The 12,928-nt window shown below is 39.0% G+C and overlaps 1 long non-coding RNA gene across 4 annotated transcripts in view; it reads left to right on the top strand.

Moving 5' to 3' along the window:
- LOC149916830 (uncharacterized) overlaps positions 1-12,928 on the top strand; it is a 225,335-nt gene that overhangs the window by 27,938 nt on the left and 184,469 nt on the right. For all 4 annotated transcript variants that reach the window (XR_016469190.1, XR_016469191.1, XR_016469189.1 and 1 more), the window contains exon 2: positions 4,375-4,518. This is a non-coding gene — a long non-coding RNA (uncharacterized LOC149916830). The remainder of the gene's footprint in view (positions 1-4,374; positions 4,519-12,928) is intronic.

Raw genomic sequence — 12,928 nt, 5'->3', positions numbered from 1 at the left:
AGTCGGATGAATACGTTTGGCTGGAAATAAACCAACCTAACCCTGCAATAGCCTTTTTTTCCCGGAAAAAGTAGGGCTTTCTCTGTGTACTTGGTATTCTTAAGTAACATCCCACAGTACCTTTATCCCTCCTGATCACTGGGTATTATGTTATGACTCCCCACTTTGTGTAGAAGAAGCCACCTACAAGCTAATGTATTTTCACATATGGCTTCTGATAAAATTCTGTGATTATTCTGTTATTGCACTAACACAAGCTCTGTATTGATTGACTTGCTAGTCCTGTTTTCAGCATTATCTAAAGTGTGAAGAAAGACTGGCAGAGGTAAATGCAAGTGTATGCAAAGGCTTCTGAATATATACTTCAAATTCCAGATAAATGTTTATGGGTTTGCAAGGCAAACTTTGTTATGCAGCAGTCCTGGCAGTTGGTTCACGTGTCCCCTTCATTCTGCAAACTCTGTAGATCAACTGCAAACCAGTGGTGGTTTACAGGGTTTAAAATTGATAAGACATTTTGCTGGAGATGTGTGGTGACTTGGGAATGCATCCAAATGCCCAGCCCAATGATCATTTGCTCCTTCTCCTCATCCTGCAAAATGAATAAATAGCAGGGAAAATGCTAGGGTGAAATAAAGACCAGGAGATTGTTCCCCAGCCATCATCTTGGGGAAGATTAAATTTGGGAAATATTGATATATCTCATTTATTGTCATTAAAATATCTGAGTGTTGAGGAACAAAACCCTACTCCTCCATGATGTGGGGTGGAGTTTTTGTGGTCAGCTTGTAACAGCGCTTCTCTGCCAAACCTACATCCTCATGCATTTCCCCAGCTTGAGCAAGGGCCTTTCCCACAGGCTACAGTCTTTAAGTTCCCCCCCACTCATGGCGTCCTCATGGCTACGCTGTGGTTGCTTCCTCTATTGTGGTCTTCTCCACAAGTTGTGGGGGCTTTCTGCTCCAGAGTCTGAAGCATCTTCATGCCTTGTTCTCTGACCTTACTAGATATGTGCTGCAGGCTCCCCTTGCATGTGCTGCTTTTTGTCTTTTTTTAATATTGAGACAGAGGTTCAGCTGCCCCTCATGCTGGGGTCACTGTGGAACCACCTGGAACCCTCCAGACCTGGCTGTGCCAGGCACAAGGCAGCCCAGGCCTCCTGTCACAGAGGCTGCACCTGTGGTTCCTGCCACCAGCCTCACCCTGGAGCCCATTATAAGATGTCTGACAGAACTTGTCCCAGCACTGCATCGATCTGAGGCTGCCCTGATGTATTTAGTGTGGGGGATTACCACAGCCATGATGCCTGTTCTTCCTGTTGCAGTGCAGCAGCGTGGGCTTGCAGACTTGTGTGATTAGTGTGGTGTGGGTGGCCTGGCTTGTTAGTGGTGGGGACTAGATATTCCCCTTTGTGTTGTGCTAGCTGCAGCTTTGGAGTTAAGCAGTGCAAGTTCTCCTGGTTCTTAGTCAAAGAAGGCTGGTGATGCTGTGATCCAGCACAGTTAGAAAAGTGACTCTTGTTTATAGGTTTTATTCTGGGAGGCTCATCTCATGCGTACTATGTCTTGATCTCATGCTTCCTGTTTGTGTCATAAGAAGAAAATTTGTGAGTATCTAAGCAGCTGCTGAACACCAGCATGGGTTTGGGAGCTTGGTATGTAAGGTACAGGGCTTATGGCTCTTGTAAGCACATGGTAAGATATCTTAAGATTAGCAACCAAAAACTCCTTTGCTATGAGCAAAGGAGCTGGTTTTAGTGATTCCTGGATCTGTGGTGCATGTATACATACATTCCGTGCTTTCTGACATCATGTAATGAAAATGTTGGCAGTAATTTGTGAAAGCATTAGAACAATATTGTAGTATATATGTAGTGGAACTGCTAAGTCATGGCCTGATTGAGCATCTGGTGGGAAGGCAGGGGCAACCCACGGGAGCTCAGGTGCATGCAATGTCCTGGAGTGACAGAAAGGGTGGAGTTGGTATCCACTCCTTCCCAGACCTCATTTAAGTGTTGGCAGTGGAGGCAAGGGCATTTCTTGCTGGAGATCCTTGTCTACCTGAGGCTTTCCAAAGATAAGCAGCTCTTTTCCTTCATTTCTGCAGCTGCTGTATCTGGGCTCGTTCTCATTTGCTGCAGCCAGAAGCTTTGCCATGCTCCATTAGAGCGTTACAACATACTATGAACTTCATTATTTCTTAACATAAATGATATCTTCTTATTTGGTATGTGAATTGTTTTCTGTGTGGAAAAGCTGATCCATTTCTGAATTTATTGAACTTCTGTCTTTAGCTTTTTATACTCTGTTTACTTACACAGTCACAATTTATTAAATGCGGAAAGATACCTGATATAATCCAGTAACTTAATAGGTATTTTTTCCACGTAATTTAATAAAATATTTCATTAACAGCTTATTTGCATAGTGGTTTATATTAATAAAAATTTATTTTTGGTGTATCCATCAGAATCTTAGAAATGGTTAAAGAGATATCAAAGACGATATGGAATAAGTAGTAACTGTCTCCTTATGTGTGTTTGCCTTCTTTGGGAAGTCAGATTTCTGTGGCACTTGGCTAAAACATTTGCACTATTTCACAAAAAACATCTACAGCTTTGCACCACTAATTCACATATATATATATGCACCCTAACGAATATTCTACTTAGAGTTTTTCTTTATTTTTATTGCAATTTGAGAAACTTTTGTGATAAACATGAAAATGTTTGAGTGAAATCGGCACCAGTTAAACTATTGGAAATCAGAAATATGGGAGATTATATCTAGTTACAGCATTTGGGAATATGCCTGTACTTGGTGTGTGTATGTGTGTGAAAAGATGCATGTGTATTTGGCCTTTGAGTTACCATTTATAATTGGTTTTCATTCTGGCTGCCTGCTGAGAATCTAGGACAACTGTGGCAGTAAGCACTTGTGAACTGTGGAGGCGTCATGGTGCTCTGAGCAGTGCCAGATTTCAGGCTCCCAGAATACAGAAACTCACTGAGGCTGGCTGCTTCTAGTACTGCAGGGCTATGTACATGCTGCTTTTTGAGAGGCAGAGTCCCTCTGCCTGAAGCACTTTCGTAAATGAAGTGGTCTCTGTTTGTGAGCTGCTTCTTTCTGTAGTGTGCATTTTTTTTTGTGTGTGTGTGTGTGTGTGTAAAGTCCAGGCTCACAGTGAGGCTCTCTGCAGCAAGCTGATGAGCAGCCTGAGGCAGGTGGAGCTCTGCGGAGTCACCCCTGTGCCCCCTTCCTTGGCAAATCCAAGAACTTTCCATCAATGAGCTACCCAGCCCTTGAACTTTGAGGCCATGTTCAGCCTCCTTCCTGGGCTGTTTTGGTCAGTCTGGCTGTGAGATGATAATAGAAGGGCTTTAGGGAGCCTTGCTAAGTGGAACACAAAATAAGGAAGGAGTCAGTTGTAGTAGTTTACATTAATATTTGTTAATAGTAAAGTATTTATTTTGAAGGATATTTTTTTGTGCACAGGAAACTGAAGAGATGCCTATTTAGATGTAAAGGAAAAAAAAAAAGGAAAGAAAAACACAACAAAAAAAAAAACAAGCAAAACCCATCAACCTAAAGAAACAGAAGAAAACTGACAGAATATTTCTTCTCTGGCTCAGAAAGGCACAGTTATGTACTCTAGAGCAAATGACAAGATGATTCTGCTATGTAATAACATGGACATCATAAAACAACATTTCTTAAAATTACAGTTTTCTTTGTACATCTTAATTTACTATATTGACAAATACTGAGTAGGAAGGATTCAAAGTTTGTTCTGTTCCTGCCACGCTAATAAATTTTGTGAATTCTTGCACCAGTGTGAGTTAGTATTATATCATGTTCTTTGAGTGGAATTTTTTGTCTGTTACTGTACTACTTCACCTGAAATACAGCTTTGAAATGCTGTGAAATGCTCTTGATAAAATGCTAGGATAAAATGCTGTGGCCTATGTTCTACATAGTGGTTGAGTGCAGTGCTGTGAAATGCCTCCCTGCAATGTGCAGGGTAACCTTATTTTCTAGAATTTTCTAGAATTCAGACTGCCTCTGTTGCTTGTGTTGATTAGAGAACTGGTGTAGCAGCTGATCTTCAATTACATCTGTCCTCAGTTACCTATGTACTGCACGTTTCAGCTGGGAGAAGCTTCTTGTGTCCCCATGATATTGACAAGTAGCTTCACTGATGCCAGAAGTCTGCCTTGTTTTGATTTGTTTTTGTCTGTCTTGCAAGTATACTTCAGTTCTTTGATCTGCATGGTCTCCTTTTTGTGACCCCTTTCAGCTACTCCAGTAACACTATCTTGAAATTTATCCATATATTGATGTTTTTCTGAAAGGCTTCTCTTTTTAATTTCACCAGGGTAAGGAAGACCATGTTTCAGCCTGACTCCAGTTGTATACAAAAGTGTTGCAGCATTGTGATGGTGACTTTGGGTATGAGCAATTGCAAGTGGATTTCTCTTCTGTGTGTCTACATGCCTGTGGAGCTGCAACCAGCCTAGAGGTACACACTAAAGTTAGTTATAGTAGATTTTGGAGCACTGTATAGTGGTAGAGGTGGTTCTAGATCATTATAGCTGGAAGTCTGGAATAGCTTGGTAAAATGAAAATCTAGCATACAGAGTTAAAACTGTCATTGTGGTTGATTAATGTCTGAATGTGTAGAGACATAACTTGGTGAAATTAAATGTAAAACATCTCTTCACTCTTTTGAATCGTGACTGATTTGACTGTGATATTAGGAAGTGACCCTTGTTTTCATATATTTCTATACTGTCACTGAAGTAGTTTGGGAGGGATTGTATTCATGTTTGCACACAATGGTGAAGGAAGAAGAGCATGCATGTTTGTCCAGCATTCCTCTCCAAGTAAAAGTTACGCTTGTTTGGATTACTTAAGGAACATGATTTTGGGGAGGTGTTACCTGTGAAATGTTGAAATCTTTTCTATAGAGTTTTACGTGAGAGACTAATTTCTGTGGAAAGATGTGAAAAATGAACAGCCTCATACAAAATGGTTATTTTTTAAATTTGAAAATTAATATTGCCTGAAGCAGTTTCAAACAAGAACAACAATTTATCTATTACAGAGTCAGTTGGGAAGCCACTGTCAACTGTGGGTTGGCTGTTTCCAAGGCTGCAGTAATACTGTATGCAAGAGAATTTGTGATGCTTTGGCAGTATGACTACTGAGTTCTTAGCTGTTCATTTTCAAAAACTGATTTTGTCATTAAAGTAATTTTGGGGAGGCAGAGGAATCCATGCAATGTCCCTGTTTCCAGTGCTCATCAGATATTATTCACGATGCTCATTCAGCAATTCCTGCTGACATATCCTGTTGCCTGCAAATACATTTGTTAGGTAACTTCCTGTAACTCCAAGGCTAAGCTTTTTCTCACAGCGTAAAGCTATAAATTTAAATTGTACATGTAACTGAAGAGAATGCAAAGATGTAGACTAGAATACTAAACCCTTGAAGAAACTGGGAACTTTACTGGACATTGTCAGAGTGAATATGTCAAATGTGTGGAGAGAAAATGGAAAGCAAAGAGTGCGAATATTCTCTTACTAATGTTGAGGTTTGAGTGGTTCTTCTATAATAGTCTTTCTCCATATGTGCAAGCAGGTTATCTATTCAGCATGATAGCAATGACTGCCTATTCAGAACAGCACTGAAACAATGTATTTCATTTTAATTATGCTGTGAATTGAGGACAGAAGCTTTTCATTATGAGGCTCACTTAGCAGAGTCTAGGGCTGTTCAAGTTCTGTTATGAACAGTAGAAAAAGTTAATGTGCCATTTAACAACCATCCCAGCTTCTGTAAATCCTCTTGCAATGTCTTGGTCTCTACTCAATAGATGTTTAACACATACCTCTGGGTCTGTTTGTCCAGGAAATATCCACCTGTTTTCTTCAAAATATTATTAGCTAGCTAAGTATAGAACTGGACTTAAATGTGGTTACTATTTTTCAGGGTATCAGTAATTGAAAATAATAATTTTCAGTGCTGTGGTTATAATATTGTAAGTGGTTAAATTGTTGGCTCAGGATATCTACATGTGAACAGGCTGAGACTAGTGGTGCAGCTGTCATTTTTGTGCTATCATCTGATAAACTAGAACTGAAAGGTGGCAAAAAAAAAATTTAGAAGTCAACAGGTAAAGATCTTAGAAGGCTTAGATGGGATATCTGTAAGTGGAATTTCATAGCTTACGGCTACAGAAAGTGTATAAAAGTTGACTGGCCTAACAGTTTGCTTCTTCCTCTGGATGCTAATGGTTAGGTTTGCTACAGAGCTGGATGCGAGAAGGTATTTGGTGACTGTGGTGTATTGTCTTTCAAAAGGAAATTGTTACATCGTATGGGTGTTAAAGGCGGAAGCACTAGGAAAGAAATATTCTATTACAGTTAAAGCACAGCAGTCATTCATTAAGAGTGCTATATATTTCATAATGAGAAAGTGACTACATTTTGAATCCTACAAATCTAGCAAGTGAGAAAATGAAAATGTGTGAATTCTTTGAAATGCATGTCTATTTTTTCAATTGAAGAGATGGTAGCTGAAGTTAAAAATGCTTCAACAGTTACTTTATTAATATGGTGCTATAACTAACCGAGTTACTGTTTCCTTGGCAATGGCAGGGTGGCAGATATTTCATCATCATTAACAGCTGATGGATATGGGGACCCATATATTTGTTACTGAACAAGAATTCAAGCTACAGAGTCCTTAAAACTCTTATTAGGTTTTGCCCATGGCTCAATTCCTGCTACCTCTCAAGTCAAAGCCTCAGATCAGATATGTTAAATCTCTTAAGAGGGTAGATAACTTCTGTAATATTTAAACTGAATTGTGGTTATTCCAGGTTTGGTTATGGCAGCTTTCTGAAGGATTAAGAGTCCTTTAAATTAAAATTATGTCCTGAAAAGGAGAACAATAATGGTCAGTTATATTCTAGGACTCTGCCCTAAGTTCCAGAGCATGCTGTAGTGAGTAGTAAAGTACTGTGCATGTAGCTGTAGATAAAAGATAGAAAATAATACTGCAAGCTTGTATTCAAGCAGCTGAAACCTCCTTTCAATGTAACTGAACTTGGGAAAGCATTTAAGTAGATGGTAGGATTGTTAATTTGAAAGTTGTTGAGTAGGGTCCTCTAAATTAGGAATTGTGGATGTAGATGGGGTAATGAAGATTTTTCCATCTGTCTGTACACTAGTAAGTTGTGACAAAATTTCAGAAAAAGATTACCTCATATGTTAATAAAGTTTTCTCTCCTGGTTTCATAAGATATTGGAACTTAGCTTGCCATCAGGTATCATGCTAGTAACAAATATTTGTGTAGATGACACAAGCAGTCACTAAAAGACAGATTACACTGTTTAAGAAATAAAAATTGTAGAAACAAAGTCTGCAGTCTGAAGGTCTCCCTCTGTGAAGGGGGGGTCCTCCTTCACTGTACGGTGAAGGGGGGTTTGTGCTTCTATGACTATTATTATTAAAGTGGTCTAATGTTTTAAAACTGTGTTAATAGTTAACGTCCTTTGAGGTTTTTAATGTCTGAGATGTCCATTAAAGGGTCATAACAACCCTTTGCTACAGTGTTTTATTATGGAAATACATTTCTTTCAGTAAGATATGAATGAGACTTTTTCATTAATTACACATTCTTCTATACAGCCTGGTCCCTACTTTGCCATTGTGTGGCCTTAAATTGTTCATTACATGGCCTTTTGGGCAGATGGCTAAACAGATTGCAGCAATCATAAACCCTTCTGTGTTGCTATTATTCATTACATGGTTTTGTTATATATGTAATGCTATCACGTAATAAGGTGCTACTCTCAAAGCAGTCAGTGTTCTGTCATTTCAGCAGAGTTCAGCAGAGTGCTGTAACTTCCCATTTAAAATATTACTAAACCTTGAAGTGCTACTGCTTTCATCAGAAAATGCCTGTAGATGCATCAAGTCACTCTTCTAGAGTATCTTTACAGATACTTTTGCTCCAGTGGGTAGTTAATTTCATATAGTAGGGAAAATGACTCTCCTTGTGTCTAAGGGTAGAGACCAATTATCAGTCCTTATGTATAAGCTGAAGTTCATGAGCGGTATCTTGTACTTCTATTTCATATTTTCCTAAAAAAAAATATTGCCCACTGATAGCTCTAACTGCTTTGTTATATCTTATTTACTATGCAACAGTAAATAAGCCTACTGATTTCTCTTTTTCCTATCAATGCTATCTTGTTTGTTTCATGGGTTGATTTAGACTATTCCAGAATTTTAGGATGCTTCTCTAAGAATTTCCTTGATGCTGCAAACCTGACTGAGAGGTGTGTCCTGTGGACATTCCATGAAAGGGTTTTGAAGTTGAGGTTCTCAGCTGCTTACTGTTAGAGCATAGGTGACAGTGGAACAGTGCAAACCTTTTCTTTCTGATGTGAGGTTGTTTGTTCTGTAATGCATTTTCCAGACACAACTGGCAGATAATTACATTGCTGTAGAAGATGTTTGCAATTAAACTAAATTTCATTTCATAATCTGCACAAAACGGAAGCTTTGGTAGCTTTGAAAGGATGGATTTCTAAAATTGCCTGTTTTGGAATTGTGAAGATGTAAATCAGGTTGTAGTTGCCAGGTACTAAGCTCAGTTTACTTTCTGTTATAGCAGATTGAGGCTTTGAATTACTGTGAAGAGTTAGATATGTTTAACCTCAAGAATCATTGCGATTTGAGGTAGGGAAGCTTTTTTGGATTGTGAAGTTAAGGCAACAGAGTTTCGAGACAACGCAGTAGGTGTAAAATCCTGCAGGCTGTACGTCAGTCAGTGGTAACAGCTCTGCGGGTGTTCCTTGAGGCTAGATGGCTGAATTGAAACCTAACCTCAGCTGTAGTACACAGAGCAGGACTGTACTAAGTGTTCAGCAATATAAGAGATCTCTATGCCTGTGTCTACACAATGCCTGAACTCATGTTATATTAAGGCCTACTGAGATCGTTCTTGTAGCTACCAAGCTGACTGAGGAAAGCCAGCATGCCTGGAATCACAGGGAACTCCATTTGCTGAAAATGGGAATTGGTGGTGGTTGTGTAATTGTGATAACTTTGTTTTGGAATTCATGCTTCAGTGTGTTGATGTACGCATCTTCTAGTGAGACAGCCTGATGTGAAGTGAAGAACTTAATCTCCATCTCCTTGTCATGACTTAGGCTCCGGAGTCAAGACCTTTGCAATTTGAGGGGGCCAGTTGACACTGGATCCTGTAATTGGTATACTCAATTCTTTAGTATTATTATCCTTTTGTCACATTTGATACTATGTCTGTTTCCTTCAGAAGTGTGTTCATATACACCTGCGGATAAACTCTTTTCAGCATCTAATTTCTTCAGTGTGAACTACTACTCAATTTTTGTATCCAACAGAGTTTCCAGAATGTGACATAATTTTGTTGATGGGTGTCAACGGTTTACGGGCTGGTTCGGCCCAGTTCCGTGACTAGCGGGGCAGAGGGATCCACAGATCCGCGCCTCTGGAAAAAGGGAACAGGGGACCCCAAAATAATTAAAAACAGCGGCAACGATCTGAGGAGAAACAAACTAATTTACTAAATATACTATCAGAATGCAAGATAACACACTATAATACAATATAATTAAATTTGAAGCTAATAAATCAAATATAATGAGAGAGAGAATGTCCGAAAGGTGGGTAGGCCTCACCACAACGCGGAGAGCTGAGGTGAGATGCGCAGTCCAGTTGAGCAGCAGGGAGAAAAGGGGGGAGAGCCGACGAAGAGCAGGCTAAGAAGAGCGCATCAGGTGACCTTGCCAGGAGTTGTATTTTGAGACTCTCTGTGACTGCAAAGTCCCCTGGGGAATGTAGTTCTTCTCTTCCAGGCAGGTACCCAGAGCTTGAGCATTAACAGTTAAACTCCCACTGCCCCACATGATGTTATGATGTGGAATACCGAAAACCAAAAATCACAAAACCATGACAATAGGTTTTACTGTCTTGAAGTGAATAAAACTGGCTTAACCGTTCAATCTCAGTAATGCTAGTACTTGGAGAGCTATAGAAAACTGTCTCCTGGGCCTGTCAAAGTGTTTCTAAGGTCATCTAATATGCTTTTGTAACTTTTTTTGTCATCCATAGTTTAAATATATATATATAAAAGCCTGTGCTGGATTTGTATCCCACTGCACTTCTCTATATACAAATACACTTGTATAAGCTTGTTTTTTGACAAACAATGGTCTTAAATATAAGTATATAGGTATAAATTTACAGTTTATACTGAAGTTTAAGACTAATTGAATGCAAGTATGGAATCAGATTACACAAACCTTGCCCAACACTAGTTAAAGATGATGAAATGTAAGCCATGATACAGTAAATGAGTTATTAAATTTTTGTTTAGAGCAGTGACCAGTAATCTGCTCTTAGCCATAAACTGGTACCTTTTATCAGAAAATATCCTAATTTTTGTCATTAGACTGGTGTTTAAAGGGAGCCATTGGATTTGTATTCCCAGCTTCCTGTCTATTTTCTTTTAATAGAAGGGAAAATCAACAGCACAAATAACAATCTTATGAATTACCTACTATGAATATGCATATGTTTCTTTGTGAACTGAGGAAAAGCTTTAAGTTACAATAGCTCGCGGGGGGCAGGGGATGGAAACAAACAAAAAAAACCCCAAACTCCTGTGGAAATAATTGAAGCTGAAACATTTCTTCTGTTCTTGAGAAGAGATGCAGAAAGCAAATTTTGTGAAAAGAACAAAGGGGGAAATGTCAGCCCTTCCCATTCTCTTCTTGGCTGTATGCCCAATCTCTAAATTTACACTAAGCTTTGCCATAGCAACAATATCATTGAAACATTTTCCAGTCCAGTGTTTACCTCTTGCTGTATGTTTAGGGAGAGAAGAATTTAGAAACTGTAGCCTTATACTTTAGTCACGAGGCTTTGGGATAAAAAAAAAAAACACAAAACAACAAAACACAACAAACCACAGACCAAAACCCACCTGCTTTCAAAAAGGGGGTAGACAGAACTCTGCAATAGAATCCCTTTTAAAGATGCTTTTTTTTCCTGTTTAAAACAAAACAACACCATAACTAAGGACATATGTTGCTCAGTAGTGCATCAAAGCAAGACTATGCTGGGAGGTAACTGATCTCCAGTACTGAAGAGGGACAGCAAAGCAGCCTAGAGGATCAAAATTTTGTGAATTCAGTAAGGATGCATCTAGTACCAGGGAACTTAAAGCTCTTTAGACTTTTTTTAGTGGGCGGGGCATTGTGTAATCTTTAAACCTCAAATTTTGAAGGGGCAAGGACATAGGTCACTACCTGCAAATGAACTCATGTTGAGGTCACAATCCTGTATTTTTTTATTTTGCCAGGATGTCAATTAAGTGTTAGGAGTAATTTCAGCATCTGATGTGTGTATGCATATTTACATATACAAAGTTCAAGCACAAGACTAATTAAAGTTTTCAATGTGCTCCATTAAAATGAATTCATATGTAGCTATGGCTGTGTATTTGGCAGAAACTTTACTGTGTCCTTCAAAACACTGGCTTCCATGTTCTGTAATTTTGGGCAAAATTTTACATCATGGTTCACTCTTGCTGCTACTGCTTTGCTGACAGCTGATGCTTGGTAGTAAGACTCTGGGATCTGTGAGGATTGCAGTTATTAAAATGAAGACTAGTGGTAGGAGTCAGGTAGTCTTTTGTGCACTTATCTTTGCCTACAGAGGGCGTATTTAGAGACCTTTTTCCTTGATCGAGGATGTGGTGGACAGCTGCTTGTTGGTGCTCCCACTGTTGTCAGACAAGACAGTTACACAGTTCTTCCCAATCTGCCCAGTCTTCTAAAGCAGTGCTGTTCTCTCTTTACTATCTTCTTTCCTGTCTTCTTCCTCGTCTACTTAATGACAGATGTATGGATTACTCAGCACTGATCAGTATCTCAAGACCTAAGTAATGAGTCATTTCCAGAGAGACCTCCATATTCTTTTGAAATTGATTTTTTTTTCTTCGCTCTTAAGTCAGCATAGTGGAACAGGGGTTTTGTGCTGTTTTAAATTTAAAAGGGCGCATTCACTTCTATCCAGAGGATCAGTGACTGTGCAGTGCTCTGCTGTTAACTACAAATCAATTGCCAGATAATAGCTTGCTGATACAGGATGGCAATATTGTTTTGAGTAGACCTGATTCTCAGCATATCAAAATTGTACCTGCATAGAGAATTTAAATTAATTGCCTTGTGAAGATGGCCTTCAGCCTTCAGAGATGGCCTCTAGATTTGTAATTTGACAACAGTTGACGTTAGTGAAACTTCCAATGTTTTATTCTTCTTTTTTCGTCTCCTTTTCTTATTTTTCTCTTCCTTACTAATTAAGTCAGTACAATTATTCAAGGAAATCTTTAGTGAACTGGGTAGGAAACTACATGAGGTCATGTAGATACCCTTTTTCCTCAAGAGCTGTCATCTTGTGTAGTTTTTGGTGGAGTCTCATGAACAGTAATGCGTACACAATTAAGGCATGAAAAGGGTTAATGTAAGTGATTAAAAATGTGAGGGACTGTTTATGCTGGTGCTGACACTGGAATAACAATAATGAAATTTTTCTTTCTTTAGGTGTAATATCAATTCCTTCTCTTGTGAAGGAGACTGCAGGAAGGCAACCTGATTGGAAAATACAAGGTTTGGGAAGGGGAAAAAAATGTGATTCCACTGGAATTACTGAAAACAAAATTTTAGGAATTGGAACAGATCTCTGGAGATCCCAGCTAATGCAAATTCTCTAGAGTAGGTTACAAGTGAAGGTGTCCAAGCAGATTTTACACAGTCTCCTTCTCTGGGTATATTCAGCCTCCCTGGACAGATTGTTCTGGTGCTCTGTAA

This window comes from Phasianus colchicus, chromosome 9 (assembly GCF_987193195.1).
Source record: "Phasianus colchicus chromosome 9, bPhaCol1.hap1.1, whole genome shotgun sequence".
In the NCBI taxonomy this organism is placed as follows: domain Eukaryota; kingdom Metazoa; phylum Chordata; class Aves; order Galliformes; family Phasianidae; genus Phasianus; species Phasianus colchicus.
This window is presented reverse-complemented; position numbering and strand designations above follow the sequence as displayed.